This window comes from Bos grunniens, chromosome 11 (assembly GCF_055505025.1).
Source record: "Bos grunniens cultivar Pamir isolate PY7600 chromosome 11, Bosgru_T2T1.0, whole genome shotgun sequence".
Taxonomy (NCBI): domain Eukaryota; kingdom Metazoa; phylum Chordata; class Mammalia; order Artiodactyla; family Bovidae; genus Bos; species Bos grunniens.
Genome location: NC_141175.1, coordinates 82991863 through 83007507, shown reverse-complemented (window position 1 = coordinate 83007507; position 15645 = coordinate 82991863). Strand labels below are relative to the sequence as shown.

Below are 15645 nucleotides of genomic sequence, written 5' to 3'. Positions count from 1 at the left end.
ACCCGGGGTACAGCATCTTTCAAACACAAAGGAGACCATGTGTAAAACATTAGTTAAATTCAGATATAAATCTAGTCTTTGACCAGTCCAAAGCTAATCAATATGCTTTTCTACTCTCTTTGAACTTTGCGTTTTCTGGCAACAACGAAAACCCCAAACCCCATCCAAAACCATCGTCCAGACAGCCCAACTCCTATGCTCCCCTCTCTCGTGTCACGTATTGTTGACAGAACTCCTCTCATTACCACATTCATTCCAGTGGTGATTCAAATTCTTCTGCAGAAATGGACTTGAAAGACAGAAAATTGCTCTTGTAATCACTTAATAAGGAACCCTGGACAAGGAATACAGGACTATGAATATAGATTTACTCTTAGCTTTTATGGACGCATTTCCCTCGGTTATTTTCATTGAAAATCATGATGAACTAATTTAAATAGCAAGGTAAACTGAGATGGAAAATGATCCATAATAAGAATTTCGATGGAAAATATAGATTGGCCTGGTCTTCAGCACATCAAGGATTCTCTTGGTTTCAATTGCAAATTCAGAGAGATTTGAAATGTGTTTGTTCGAATGTGTCAGTTTTAGGCAGAACTAAACTACGCTGTCCCTTTCCAAAAATCAAGAATCTGCCCTGGAAAAAAATCATGCAGTATGATGTGCAAAGCAGAGGGGGAGGAAAGAAAGTAGTGGGTGAGAAAGACCCACCCAAGGACTGCAGCCAGCTTCCCCAGGAAGATTCATGACCACGCTTCAATCCTGTCCTGTGATTCTTTCCAAGGGATTTTACTATAAATCACTAAAAGCAACCGCTGCTGTTACCAGAGCTATCTTTGCCTCAAAAAGAAGAAAATTCAGGACATGCAATATAATCCTCTCGCTATCTAAGAGAGAAACCAGCCCATTTGTCATAAGAACTGAAAACACCAGCTATGTAGTATATTAAACATTAGCGTTTCATCTTTCATAAAAGGGGGGGCACGCATAGGATGTGATTGGATGCAACCATGATAAAGGGACTTAAATTGGATTGACTAACTATAACCTACAAAAACCATTGTAGTACAAATCCTTTTCAGTAAAAGGTAAGAAAATTCTATCAACACTTTTTTTTAACCACTCTGAGCTATTCACAACAAATAGATCCTTACTCTTAGCAGATGTATAAGCATTTATGTAATGCAGGGGTTTCATAACTTGAAGAGTGTCATCAAAGTCAGAGCTGATACAGTGTTCCTCCCTTTGACTTGAATGCCTTCTTCTTCCCTATATAGGGTGATTATTGCTTCACAGTGTCCCCGGTATGAAAAGACTTTGAAAGGTCATTTGCCTTGCATCCCAACTAGCTGCATTAGCATTACCAAGGAGAGGCTGGTTAGAAATGCACAGTCTTGGGGTCCACCCCAGTCTTACTGGCTCAGCTTCTGCATTTCGACAGGATCCCCAGGTGATTCATAGGCGTAGTGAAGGTGAAACTGTGCCACCCTAAGCCATCCTGCTGCCTCTGAGCAAAGCGTGCACATCGGAATGGATAGACTGGTCTGCTTCAGCCAATTTCAGGTCCTTTATAGTTTATCCTGTGTGAGTCATTGAGAGGAAAGAGGAAATACACTCATTTAAGGAGGTCTTGCTTAGCCTAACAAAGCTAGCAACTTCTTCAATACATTCAGGTTCCTATTCTTGGAAGAACTGCTGCTCTGTGTCCTGTTGCTTGGTCATGTTGACTCTTTACGACCCTTTGGACTGTAGCCCACCAGGCTCCTCTGTCCATGGGATTTTTCAGGCAAGAATACTGGAGCGGGTTGCCATATCATTCTCCAAGGATCTTCCTGACTCAGAGATCGAACCCGAGTCTCCTGTGTTTTCTGCATTGCAGGCGGTTTCTTTACCGCTGAACCATTTGGGAAGCCCTGCAGGTTGGGTCAAAGGAAAGAGAAGCAGAAAGTGGAGTAGGTTCAAATACCAAACTCTAATAAAGTAAGGGTAGCACAGAAGCTGAGACTGTGAGGGATGGGGAGAACAGTTTCACCAAATTACCAGTTCCAAAATTGTCTCTGCACTGTGGGTGATTTATAGCCCTGGAAGCTTAAAGGCTTGAGTCTCTTTCTGTATTTTATTTCAGATTAGGAATTTTTATCTAGTACTTTCCTGCAGTTTAAAATGAAGGCCCTGGAATTACAAAAATGAATTTATCTGGTGGGCTGTGTTCATTTTGTAGTTATCCTATAGGTTTCAGATTTGTTACAGAACTGGAATCTGGACAATAGAAAAACTCTCTGTTGGTTAATGGCAGCCAACTTCTAAACCAAAACTGAAGGACATAGGATAATTATGTATATGTTTCAGTGTCCTCAAATTTAGCTGCACATTAGAGTCCCCTAGATAAAAGGTTTTTACACAGCTTTCTTGAGGTATAACTGACATATAATAAGCTGTATATATTTTAGGTGTACAGTAGGAAGAATTTTGATATGTTATACATCTGTGAAACTATCACCATGATCAAGCTAATCACCCCTAAAGTTTCCTTGTGCCCCTTGGCAACTCCTCCACCCATTCTGCGACAACTAATTGTTTTCTGCCACCATAGGTTAGTTTCCATTTTCTAGAATTTTAATTTAATGGAACTATACTCTTTTTTTTTTTTTTTTTTTTGAGGGGGGAGACCTGATTTCTCTTACTCAACATAATTATTCTGAGATTCATCCACATTGTTGCCTATATTACTACTAGTTTGTCCTTTTTATTGCTGAGTAATACTCCATTGTATGAATATACCACAATTTATCTTAACCATTTACCAGTGAAAGACATTTGGGTTGTTTCCAGTTTTAAACAACTATGAATAGCACTGCTATAAACCTCCATGAACAAGTATGAGCATATGAGTTTTCATTTCTCTAGGTAAATACCTAAAAGTGGGTATGGTAAGTATACATTTAACTTTAAAAGAAACTGCCAAATTGTTACCCAAAGTGACTGTACAATACCATTTTGCTTGCTTACCAGAAATGTATGAGTTCCAGTTGCTCCACATCCTCTCTAGGAATTGGATTGGTATTGTCAGTATTTCTAACTTTAGCTGTTTGAATAGATGTATAATTGTATCTCCATCGTGGTCTTAGTTTACATGTTCCTAGTGACTGCTGTGGAGAAGGAAACGGCAACCCACTCCAGTGTTCTTGCCTGGAGAATCCCAGGGACGGTGGAGCCTGGTGGGCTGCTGTCTCTGGGGTCGCACAGAGTCGGACACGACTGAAGCGACTTAGCAGCAGCAGCAGCAGTGACTGCTGACGTTGAGAATCTTTTCATGTGTATGTTCGCCATCCTTATATCTTTTTTGGTGAGAATCTTTGAAGTCTTTTGCTTATTTTTTAATTGGGTTTTGTTTTCTTAATTGTTGAGTTTTAAGAGTTCTTTATGTATTCTGAATATAAGTCCTTTGTCAGATATATGATTGATAAATACTGTCTCTCAAAGGGCAGAAGTTCTTAATTTTGATAAGGTTTAATTTATATTTTCTTTAATGGGTTGTACTTTTGGTGGTATAACTGACCAAAGATCACAAAGATTTTCTTCTAGGTTATTTTTCTAGACATTTTATAATTTTAGGTTTTATATTTAGGTCTATAATCCATTTGGAGTTAGTTTTTATGTATGATGCAAGATATGTAATGATGTTTACTTTTTGCATAGGGATATTCACTATTTATTGAAATGACTGACCTTTCTCTATTGAATTGCCTTTGTACCTTTGTGCAAAAGCCAATTGACCATATATTTGTGGGTCTTTTCTAAAGTCTCCATTCTGTTCCACTGATCTATCTTTATACCAATATCACATAGCCTTGATTACTATAGCTTTATTATTAGTCTTGAAATCCAACTTTATTCTTTCTCTAAATAAGAATTTTAGAATTAACTTAAATTTTACAATATTTGTCAACTTCTGGGTTTAAAAAGTCTAATGGGATTTTGATTGGGATTTGATTTTATCAATCTATTTGGGAAGAACTTACAGCTTAACAATTTTAAATATCCCAATCCAAGAACACAGTATATCTCTCATAAGTGTGATCATTTTTTAATCTCTTTTCAGCAATGTATTTTCAGTGTACAGGTCTTATACTGCATTTTTGAGATTTAGTTTTAAGTAGTTGATACTGTTATGCCCTTGTAAATGTTTATGTAAGTTCAGTTTCCAACTGTTTGTTGTAACTATTTAGAAATACAGTTGATTTTTTAAAATATTGATCTTATGTCCTGCAGCCTCACTAAACTCATTTATTAGTCTTATAGCTTTTTTAGGTTCCATAGAATTTTCCACATAGATATTATGTTTTCGAGAGTAAAGACAGCTTTACTTCTTCTCGTCTAGAGTGGCTTCCTTTTATATATTTTTTCTTGCCTTATTGTACTTGCTAGAAGCAGTAAATTGCTAAATAGAAATAGTGACAGTGGACAGCCTTGCCTGTACTTGGTCTTAGAGGAAAGAGAGCCAGTCTTTTCCATTAAGTGTGATGTTATCATTAGGGTTTTCATAGATGCCCTTTCGCAAGTTGAGAAGTTCCCTACTTTGCTGAGAGTTGCTTTTTTAAAAAATCAGAAATGGATCTTGAATTTTGTCAGGTCTGCATCTATTGAGCTATTCTTATGGTTTTTCTTTTAAGCCTGTTAACATGGTGAATTACACTGATTTTCAAATATCAAACTAACCTTGAAATCTTGAGGTAAATCCATTTGTTTACTATTTATTATCATATATATATATATATATATATATAGTTAGATTCCATTTGCTAAAACTTACTTAAGAATTTTTACATCTATACTCATGAGATATCAGTCTCTGCTTTTCTTTTATTGTGATGTTTTTGTCTAGTTTTGGTATCAGAGTAATTCTAATCTTATAGAATGAGTTGGGATATGTTCCATCCCCATCCCCTTCAAGTTACTTGAAGTGTTTGTATATAGAATTAATATTATTTCTTCCTTAAATATTGGATAGAATTCATCTTGGACTAAAATTTTCTTTGTGGGAAGATTTTTAACCACTAACTCAATTTATTTAACAGATGTAGAGCTATACTGGTTATCTATTTTTGTTTGTTTGTTTGAATAATAAATTCTATCCAAAAAATTTTATATTTTCCTCTAAGTTGGTCATATTATTGGCACAAAGCTATTCTTGATATTATCTTATAGTAATTTTAATATCTGTAGAATACATAGTGATATCACCTCTCTCAATCCTGATATTAGTAATTTGTGTCTTCTTTCTCTTTTTTTCCTGATCAGTCTGGCTAGAGGTCTATCAATTTTACTAATCTTCTCAAAGAACCAGCTTTTAATTTCATGTATTTTTCTCCATTGTTTTTGTTTTCTGTTTCACTAATATCTTCTCTAATCTTGATAATTTACATTTTTCTGCTTAGTTGAGGTTTAATTTGCTCTTTTTCTAGTTGCTTATGGTGGTATCTAAAGTCATTGGTTTAAGGCCTTTCTTCTTCTGTACTATGTTTAGTGGTATAACTTGCCTATAAATACGTTTTGGCTAAACTTCAGAAATTTTGATATACTGTGTTTTCATTTAGTTCCAGATTATTTCTTAATTGCCCTTTTGATTTCTTCTTTGACCTGTAGGTTATGTAGAAGTGTGCAAATTCATTCCCAAACAATTGGCTACTTTCCAGATATCTTTCTGTTATTAACATTTAGCTTAATTCCTCTATAACAAAAAAACATTCTTCTGATTTGGATATTTTAAAATTTCTTAAGACTTAATTTGTAGTTAGACTATGGTCTATCTTGGAAATTTTTCTGTGTGCTCTTGAAAAGAATAAGTACACTGTTAAGTGGAATGTTCTTAAAAATGTTAAGTTAAATTAGTTGATAGCATTGCTCAAGTCCTCTATATCCTTACTGATTTTCTATTGTACATGTTCCATCAATTAGTAAGAGAAAGATTTTGAAATCTTCAACTATAATTATAGATTTGTTTTTTTCTCTTTTACAGTTCTAAATATCCCACCACCAAAGCCACACATGATAAAAATCAATTCAGAACCTCTGGGGGCGTGACCCCAGCCATCATTATGTTTTTAACTCCCCAGAGTGATTTGGGCTTCCCTGGTGGCTCAAATGGTAAAGCGTCTGCCTGGAATGCAGGAGACCTGGGTTTGATCCCTGGGTCTGGAAGATTCCCTCGAGAAGGAAATGGCAACCCGCTCCAGTACTCTTGCCTGGAAAATTCCATGGATGAAGGAGCCTGGTAGGCTACAGTCCATGGGGTTGCAAAGAGTCAGACACGACAGAGCAACTTCACTGGTAGAGTGATTCTCGTGTGCAGCCAGGTTTGAGAAACGTCGCCTCATGCAGTCCACATTGTGAATTCAACAGATTCTCAAATGCATTATCTTATTTAATCCTCATGCCTGCCTTTGAGTTAGGCATTATTCATTTCTGTTTTACCTAAAATGAAATTAAGTCCTAGACATTTGTCTAAGATCACACAGTTGACCAGAAAGCCTAGCTGGGGTTTGAACCCAAGTGACCTAATTCATAGTTTATTCCTTTGAGGTACTTACATTTTGTTCTGTGAGCTATGTTTATTGACTAGAATTCTATCTGTATTTCTATTCTATCCCCCTAACACACTCTTTTGGGTTGTGGGCAGAAGTTGTGTCTAACCCAAAACTTATAATTTTCACTGGACCTACCACAGTGTCTGTCCCCTGGAGACGATTCTAAGGTTTTTCTTTTTCCTGTTGAGAGATCTAAGTATCTGGGTTCATGTCACCACATAGTCATCCATCTGCCTTTTTCATAGTCTATCCGCAATCTAAGGTTTAAGTCAAGCTGTAATTAACACTGGCACACAAACTCTTCTCCAGAAACCTTCTCGGGCTGCAGACTGTCAGCCTGCTTCACTCCACTAATACACAACATTGGCAGCCTGGGCCCAGAATTAGCCCTGAGCTACCCATACAAGTTTGGGGCAAGATTATGAGAGAAGAGCAGCCGGGGATGGATGGTTTGTTTGAGTGCTTCCAACAGGAGAAGTAATGATGAAAGAAGTCTTGCCCATGCCAACCCCTCATTTGTACTTGGCTGTCAGGGGTTTCTGGCTGGTCTTTTTCGATTTGTCATTATTTTTTTCCAGAGGTTCTGGGTTTGCCTGCATGTGTCTGCTGCTATGTGGATGCTATGATTAATTAAGTTGGTCAACGATTAATATTTAAAGATCAGGAGTGATTTGAATCATTCCTCCAGAGGAGTTGCTCAACTGCCTCCAGGGAAAGGGATTAGCCCCCCCAAAATGGATCATTAATGTTTTTGAGATAGTGTGCCTTTCAAAGAGACAGATACCTCATAATTTGTTTCACCATTCCTCTGCTACTGTCCATTGTTCATTGTTTCCAGTTTTCACAGTTATCAGTGATTCTCCCATAAATATCTATATTCATATAAAGATTTCCTTCCCCCTTCTTTTGAATTATTTTATTTGTAGAAATTTCCAGGAGTGCTATTACTATACAGAAGGGCTTGAGTGATTTTAAGGGATTATGAGCTCTTAAAAAGGCAGTACCACAGAGTTCATAGCCCATGTCACATCTTGATTAGTTGAATTAATTATGACAAGGAAGAGCCAAGTTATTTCCTAAAGCATCACTCACTGTCCAGTCTTATCCCACAGAGTGGTGTGAGCAGTACTAGATAAAGGCATCTCCATCACCTCATTCTTTATTCCACCAAAACTCACCTAAAAAAAAAAAAAATCCTCACACATTTTAAGCGATGAGCTTTTGGAATAAATTTAAGGAACTCCAGAACGAAACCATGGAACAAATCAGTGACGCACCTCCTGAGATAAATGCTGTCTTGGAAATGAAAGGAGAGCATGCAGTGTGCGTGGCAGTGGGGACAGTAGGCAGGGGGGACAGTAGGGCGAGGGTACAGGTCAGATATGATTGGAACGTTGGTGTCACAGTTGTCCCCTGCAAACTGGTTTCTGGGAGCTGGGTGCAGACAGCCTGAGTTGAAAGCCAAACACAGACAGCAGCTGTTGAGGATGTAAAGTCTCTGGCCAGAGTGGATAGGGAGATGGGTGTGGTCACCCATAGACCAATTTCCACCCCACCCTATGAGCCCAGTGACAGAGGCTGAGAAGAAAGAACTTCCCGTGTTGCATTCCAGTGCTCCTTTCTGGGCTTAGTGGGAATCTTCGAGAATGCAAGAGACTGGTTGCCAGGCCTGATTACCCTGCACACACTCCCTCAACTGGGTTCCCCTGACAGTCACCGAGACTCCGGAGAACACCACGACCAGCCACACTGGCCCTGGATGGCTGCACTGCACTGCCCATAGCCCCAGGTATAAAGTACAAGTAAATCCTACAACCATCCTCTCGGGACTGTGGGGAAAGTGCAGGGAGCCTGAGGATCTTTCCTGCATTGCACAAGGAAGCGCTGATCCACCAGATCACCACCGGCCCCTTCTGCAATTTCTCAGAACCTCTGACAAGAGCCCTTAGGCTGCATCACTGAGCAAGGAATCTTCATTATTCATTTCAACATCACTCTTCTTGGAAACCCTGACTGCTCCACTCTCCAGAAATAATCCATCAAACTTCTCCCTTTGTTGAAGTCACACTGTGAAAACTCCCATAATCAAATTCCCCATGTTCGGATCTCTGCTGATGTTATTATGTAACAGTGGAGTCCAGAGCAAAGAGTGGGGCAGACTGACATCTCTTTTTTTTTTTTCTTTCTCAGCCTTTTAACTTTTTATCATGAAATGTTTTAAACATACACAAAGTGAGACAGAATGGCGTAGTGAACCCCATGTCCCTCCCACCCAGTTGGAACAATCTCTACAGGCGCTGATCTTGTTTCAAGGAGCACCCCATCCTACTTCCATCCCCTCCCCCACAAATATGCACATTTCCTTAACTGGAAATTTTTTTTTTATGTGGACTATTTTTAATGCCTTTCTGAATTAGTTACAGTATAGCTTGTTTTATGTTTTGGTTTTTTGGCCTCCAGGCATATCGGATCTTAGCTCCCTGAGCAGGGATTAAACCTGCACTTTCTTGCATTGGATGGCAAAGTCTTAACCATTGGATCTCCAGGGAAGTCCCTAACTGGAATTTTTAAAAGCAAGTCCCAGACACAATGTCATTTCACTTGTAAATACTCCGGTATGCCTCTGTATCTAAAAAGAACTTTCTTTTTTGATGTAACTTCTATAGGCACTGGTATTTATTTAGCAACTATTGGTATTTGTTTGGGATTGATATTAGGTTAAGCATAGCATCACTGACTCAATTGACATGAATTTGATCAAACTCCAGGAGACAGTGAAGGATAGGGAAGCCTGGCGTACCACAGTCCATGGGGTTGAAAACAGTTGAACATGACTTATCGACTGAACAACACATGACAATAAGACCCTTTACATAATTTAGTTAATGAAATCTCAGCCCAGCAGAGAAACACCTTAGAAATTCATAACCTCCCCAGTGGAAAGAAATGCTCTGGCCTTGAGAACTTTGCTGTTTGCATTTTACTCATGAAGAAAAACTGCTCAGCCAAGTCAGGGTAAGCTGTGGAGAGGCTGCAATCCAAGAGACCGCAGAGCTTGGAACAAGAGGCAACGAGTCAGAGCCTGACTTGCTCCATTCCCCCTGGATATTCAGGTTATTAAAGGGACAAAGCTTCCTCATATGAAAAATTCCTTTTAAAAATGAAACAAAAAACCTTACTTAAACCTTTAAATTACATTATCAAGATAGAAACACCCAGACTTCTTAAAAAGGTAGTGCCTTAAAAAAAAAACTATTCATAAAAAGAGTTTTGAAAAATCTGATTCCTCTTTCTACTCTCATCAGGTGTGTGTGCAGAGAGAGCCCTGGAGGAATGTTGCTCCAAGCCTAAGCAATCTCAGTGTATTTCTGTTTGCTCTGTGCTCTTCCTTGCAGTCTCTGCACCTCATCTACATACCCGCACTCAGGAGATGGAAGCAGATGAGCAGCACTGGACTGACCTGCCCGAAGAAATGTTCGACTGCACAAGCATAGCCTTGGGGTGAGTCTCTGCCTCAAGGACAGGCTGATAAACTCACTCTCAGTCACACAGGCTTTGGGCCTTCTAACTCCAGCCTCCTAGACTCAAAACCCCAGGTCAGCCCTGGAGACAGTCACAGCATACTGCTGATTCTCCCTTATGCTTGCCATTACTTCATGCAAGAGTGCCCAGTGTGAATGGATGCCCTCCTCAGGCCCAGTCCACCACGGCTGGAGATTGGGATGTGTTACACAAAGGAGCTGCCACCCACTGTTGTGGGTGAGGACTGTGCATGAGGAAGGAGATACTGTCACCCTGGTTGGCAGTGTGCATAGCACTCACTGAAAACTGGGCTACTTTATTTATTTAATTTCTGTCTGTGCTGGGCTTCACTGCTGTGCGCTGGCTTTCTCTAGTTGCGGTGAGGCAGGGCTTCTCTTTGTTGTAGTGCATGGGTTTCTCATTGCGATGGCTTCTTTTGTTGTGGAACACAGGCTCCAGGGGCTTCCCTGGCTCACTGGTAAAAAGTCTGCCTGCAATGAAGGAGATGTGGGTTTGATCCCTGGGTCAGGAAGATCCCCTGGAGGAGGAAAACAGACAACAAATTATAACTATGTATCAGGTTGTGATAGGAGAAGGCAATGGCACCCCACTCCAGTACTCTTGCCTGGAAAATCCCATGGACGGAGGAGCCTGGTAGGCTGCAGTCCATGGGGTTGCTGGGAGTCGGACATGACTGAGCGACTTCACTTTCACTTTTCACTTTCATGCACTGGAAAAGGAAATGGCAACCCACTCCAGTATTCTTGCCTGGAGCATCCCGTGGACAGAAGAGCCTGGCGGGCTCCAATCCATGGGGTCACAAAAGAGTCAGACACGCCTTAGCCACTAAACGACAATGGGCTCTAGAGCATGGGCTTCAGTAGTGGTGGTGCACAGGCAGCCTGTGGAATCTTCCTGGGCCAGGGAAGGCAAACTTAACCACCGCACCTCCAGGGAAGACCCCGAGCTACTTCCATAGGCTTTGATAGGTGTTCCCTCCATCCGGGCCAACCGTCCGATGTCTCTGTGACTTGCCGTCTTGCCGCTTTCACTTCTTTCGCATCTCTGCACAAGTACCCCATTATCAGGGAGGCCTTCTCCCCCCACCCCAACACACACCCAGCCTTTTCTTCTCCTTGCTCTCTCTCTACCACTATCACAACCTGATACTGCTACTGCTGCTGCTGCTAAGTCGCTTCAGTTGTGTCCGACTCTGTGCGACCCCATAGACGGCAGCCCGCCAGGCCCCGCCAACCCTGGGATTCTCCAGGCAAGAACACTGGAGTGGGTTGCCATTTCCTTTTCCAGTGCATGAAAGTGAAAAGTGAAAGTGAAGTCGCTCAGTCATGTCCGACTCCCAGCAACCCCATGGACTGCAGCCCACCAGGCTCCTCCGTCCATGGGATTTTCCAGGCAAGAGTACTGGAGTGGGGTGCCATTGCCTTCTCCTATCACAACCTGATACATAGTTATAATTTGTTGTCTGTTTTGGTCCCTACCCTATGCCTTGAACCTGGATCAGTGCCTAGAACGTCCAGCAAGGGTTCATCACATTTGTCCAGGGTGAATGATCTCCTTAAGAACAAGGCCATGACCCCTTTTCCTGCCATACCTGACTGATCAGAGCAGGCAGTGAAAACAGATGCTCTTTGCCGAGCAGGGGCTCTGTAGGAAATCAATGGGGAAATACAAAGGAGCTTTCCAGATCCAACACTCACCCCAAAAACCTAGCTGTTCTAGTAGGAAAGCCACTTTCTTAAAGCTGTATCTTCCGTGACCACCTTTTGAGCTTGGGACCACCAGCTCGTCCTGTGTTCTTACCCTTCAGGGTATACATGAAGCTTCCCAGTGCCCCGACTAACAAACTTTCAGGCACTTACACTTTCATAATAATATATCCCTCTCAGAGCTATACCACTGAAAGGTGTTCCTTCAACAACAGAAAGATTTATTACTTTCTTCCCCCACAGAAAAACCACAAAAATATTTTCTTCTTGACTACAGCAGTGAGTTCCAAGTTTCATTAAAGAACTGGCCAGATGCTTCCTCCTAGCTTGTGTGGGAAGAAGTTAAGATAAAGGGCACTTGGAACTCTACCTCTGAACACCTGCCTCATACCTTATTCCCTCATGACAGGTCTTCTTCCTGTTTTCCTGGGGTTGGGGATATAGAGCTGTATGTGACCTGCTTCTCCCAGCAGCTGGGGCTCTGGAACACCCCTCCCCACCCTCTCCTTTTGGGTATTAATAATAGATGGCTTTTATTGAACTGTGCACCTGCCATAAACCAGACATGGCACTTCACAAATTGTTTCAAATTCTTAATCTCCAAACTGGAAAAAGCTGTAACCTGAGTGTCTGCTGCTTGGACAGCCCCTCTCTCTGTAACAGCAGAGTCTGTCTTTCTGTCTCTGTCACTGAGAACCACTCTCCCCCAGTAGATTTGCAGAGAAGAATGGGTCTCTCATCTCCAAAGCCAGTCCAGGCTGTGGCCAGCTCCACTGCTTTCTCCTGCCCCCAGCTCCACCCTCAGCCAGGTTTCTGCTCGCCGGAGTGTGGGGCCTGGCCTGTGTTCTGGGGCTGCCATCTTCCCCGAGTATGACACTCATGGTGGCCTTGGCGGTGACATTGACAGAATAACGGCCCCTAGAACGTCCACATTCTGGAACCTGTGAATATGTTACCTTACATGGTAAAAGGACTTTGCAGATGCAATTAAGTTAAGGACCTTGAGTTGGGGAGATTGTCCTGAAATATCCGGGTGAACACGATGTAATCACAAGGGTCCTTATAAGGGAAAGAGAGTAAAAGTCAGAGAGGGAGATATGACGATGGGAGCAGAGGTCAGAGGGATATGAGGAAGAGGCCAAGGAATGCAGGCTGTCTTTAGAAGCTGAAAAGGGCAAGAAAACAGATTCTCGCTTGGTGGATTCAGAAGGAATGCAGCCCTGTAGACATCTTGATTTTAGGTCTTCTAACCTGCGCACAGTAAGATAGTACATTTGTGGTGTTGGTGACAGTTCGTTATACCAGCCATAGAAAACTAATACAAGGGACAGTGCAGGGAAGTCACATTGGCTATTGTTGTCTTCTCTCTTAATTCTACACATCTAACATGAATGTGTAGGCCACTTCATTAAAAATTTGGGATATGTATAGGGGAAAAAATGAAAATTAAACATAATTGTTCCCAGAGCCCCAGGTGAAGAAGGAAAAGCCCTTAGCAGTGTGTCTTCATAGGCCTGGTCCATTTCCTAACCTTGCTGACCAGTCCCAAGGCCAAACCTATTTCTTCTTTTCCTCTGTGAGCCCACTGCTCTCCATGGTGCCATTCATTCATTCAAGTGTTTACTAATTGCCTGTGGTGTCCAAGGCACCATTCTAGGTGCCGGGAGTAGAGCACACAAAAGACAAAGAATACAAGCTGTCACTATATTTACCATTTACTGCAACACCCCTCCAAGCCCCATGATATCCCCACTCAACAAAACCCATCCAACCCTTACCCTCTACCACAAATAGGACCATCTATAGCATAAGGATAATCCACAGCCAAACATTTTTCAAAGTCTAAGTTACTCAGAAATCATACCGTTGTTAGATGACTCCCAGAATAATCTATGAGAGGTTTCATTTCTCCAGTTCTTGTTCTCTTTAGGGTCCCTCTGCCAGAGTGTAATCAAGGTACCCCTCCTCATTCTTCCTATGGTCTTCTGATCACCAATGATTAATTCTTAGATATCTCACACACACACACACATACACATACACCAAAGAAAAACCATCAGTGTTAGTCCAAATCCATACTAAGGAAGTGAGGGGAGAATCATCCTACATGAATTTCATTCTTCCAACACATTTTGCCCAACTAAATTCGGACATGCCTCACTTTTGTTATGCAAAGCAGCTCCAATTCCCCCTTTCTCAGTTCCTACCTGTAGACTACGCCCAGGATCTGCCCTAGCAATGCTGCCTATTACGGTGCCCTTCCGAACAGAAAGACCTCTAGTCATTACATCATCCCTTTCTACCCAGAAGCTTGGTAGATGTACATTTTAGATTCATTGAGCCGCATCATGTTCCTATCCAGGGCTTCTTCGACTAACAGACTCCACAAGGACATGAATCTGCACCCTCTTTCCCCAATCCCTACCAAGCGCTCCAGAGTCATGGGACTTTTCTAGCTATAGGAAGGAACTCCCAAGGGAAAATACCTCCTTTTCATCACTTGTAAATGATTCTCTCCTTCTTCTTCTCTTCCTCTCCTATGGTCTTTTCCTAACAAAGGATAAACGGGCGCCATCCAGCAGATACTTCTTAAAAAAAAAAATTGTATTGGAGTATAGTTGATTTACAGTGTTGACAGGTGTCCATCAAAGTAATTCAGTTATACATATACATACATCTACTCTTTCTCAGATTCTTTTCCCAGATTCTTATCCCAATTACAGAATATTGAGTAGAGTTCCCGTCCTATATCATAGGTCCTTGTTGATTATTTTATATAGAGTAGTTGCTGCTGCTGCTGCTAAGTCGCTTCAGTTGTGTCCGACTCTGTGCGACCCCATAGAGGGCAGCCCACCAGGCTTCCCCGTCCCTGGGATTCTCCAGGCAAGAACAGTGGAGTGGGTTGCCATTTCCTTCTCCAATATAGAGTAGTGTGTATATGCTAATCCCAAACTCTTAATTTACCCCCTGCCCCACATCCTGGCCTTTCCCCTTTGATAACCATAAGTTTGTTTTCAAAGTCTGAATCTGTTTCTGTTTTATACATAAGTTCATTTGTATTCTTTTTTTCTTTTTAGATCCCACAGATAAGTGATATCACATGATATTTGTCTTTCTCAAGCAAGTACTTTTGATTAAAGCAAATATTAGTTCTCTGGGCACTGAGAAATTTCAGAAGGAAAAAATGTTAGCAATAGAATCCAATGAAGCTTACTACCATTAGCTACACAGTGCTGGTTGAAGGGTGATTACTGTAATAGAAATAAAAATGCGTTGATTATGTGTTTACTGGGTGCCAGGGCTTTACTAAATGTTTTTCTTGCCTTTAGCTCATTTAGTCTTCCTCAGTGCAGTTGCTGCTGCTGCTGAGTCGCTTCAGTCGTGTCCGACTCTGTGCGACCCCATAGACGGCAGCCCACCAGGCTCCCTCGTCCCTGGGATTCTCCAGGCAAGAGCACTGGAGTGGGTTGCCATTTCCTTCTCCAATGCATGAAAGTGAAAAGTGAAAGTGAAGTCGCTCAGTCGTGTCCGACTCTTAGCGACCCCGTGGACAGCAGCCCACCAGGCTCCTCCGTCCGTGGGATTTTCCAGGCAAGAGTACCGGAGTGGGGTGCCATTGCCTTCTCCGCCTCAATGAAGTTAGGATGATTTTTATCCACATTTCACAGATGAGGAATTTGAGGCTGTGAGGGGTTAAGAAACTTGCTCCAAGATTACATTGGGAGTTGGTGACAGAGTTGGGGTTCAACCAGGTTCACCTAATGGTCAGACCTTAACCTCTGCTGCACTGTGCTTTAGTGACTGGAATC

The 15645-nt window shown here is 41.6% G+C and overlaps 1 long non-coding RNA gene across 4 annotated transcripts in view; it reads left to right on the top strand.

Annotated features, from left to right (window-relative positions):
• Positions 1-1694: 1694 nt before the first annotated feature.
• The window catches only part of LOC147363443 (uncharacterized), a 46295-nt gene continuing 32344 nt past the window's right edge, over positions 1695-15645 (top strand). The window contains exons 1-3 of one of the 4 annotated variants that reach the window (XR_015137092.1): positions 1695-2593; positions 6020-6274; positions 9983-10088. This is a non-coding gene — a long non-coding RNA (uncharacterized LOC147363443). Of the gene's footprint in view, positions 2594-6019; positions 6275-7114; positions 8377-9982; positions 10089-15645 lie in introns of those variants that run through there. The other 3 variants (XR_015137090.1, XR_015137091.1, XR_015137093.1) reach the window with 3 other exon arrangements.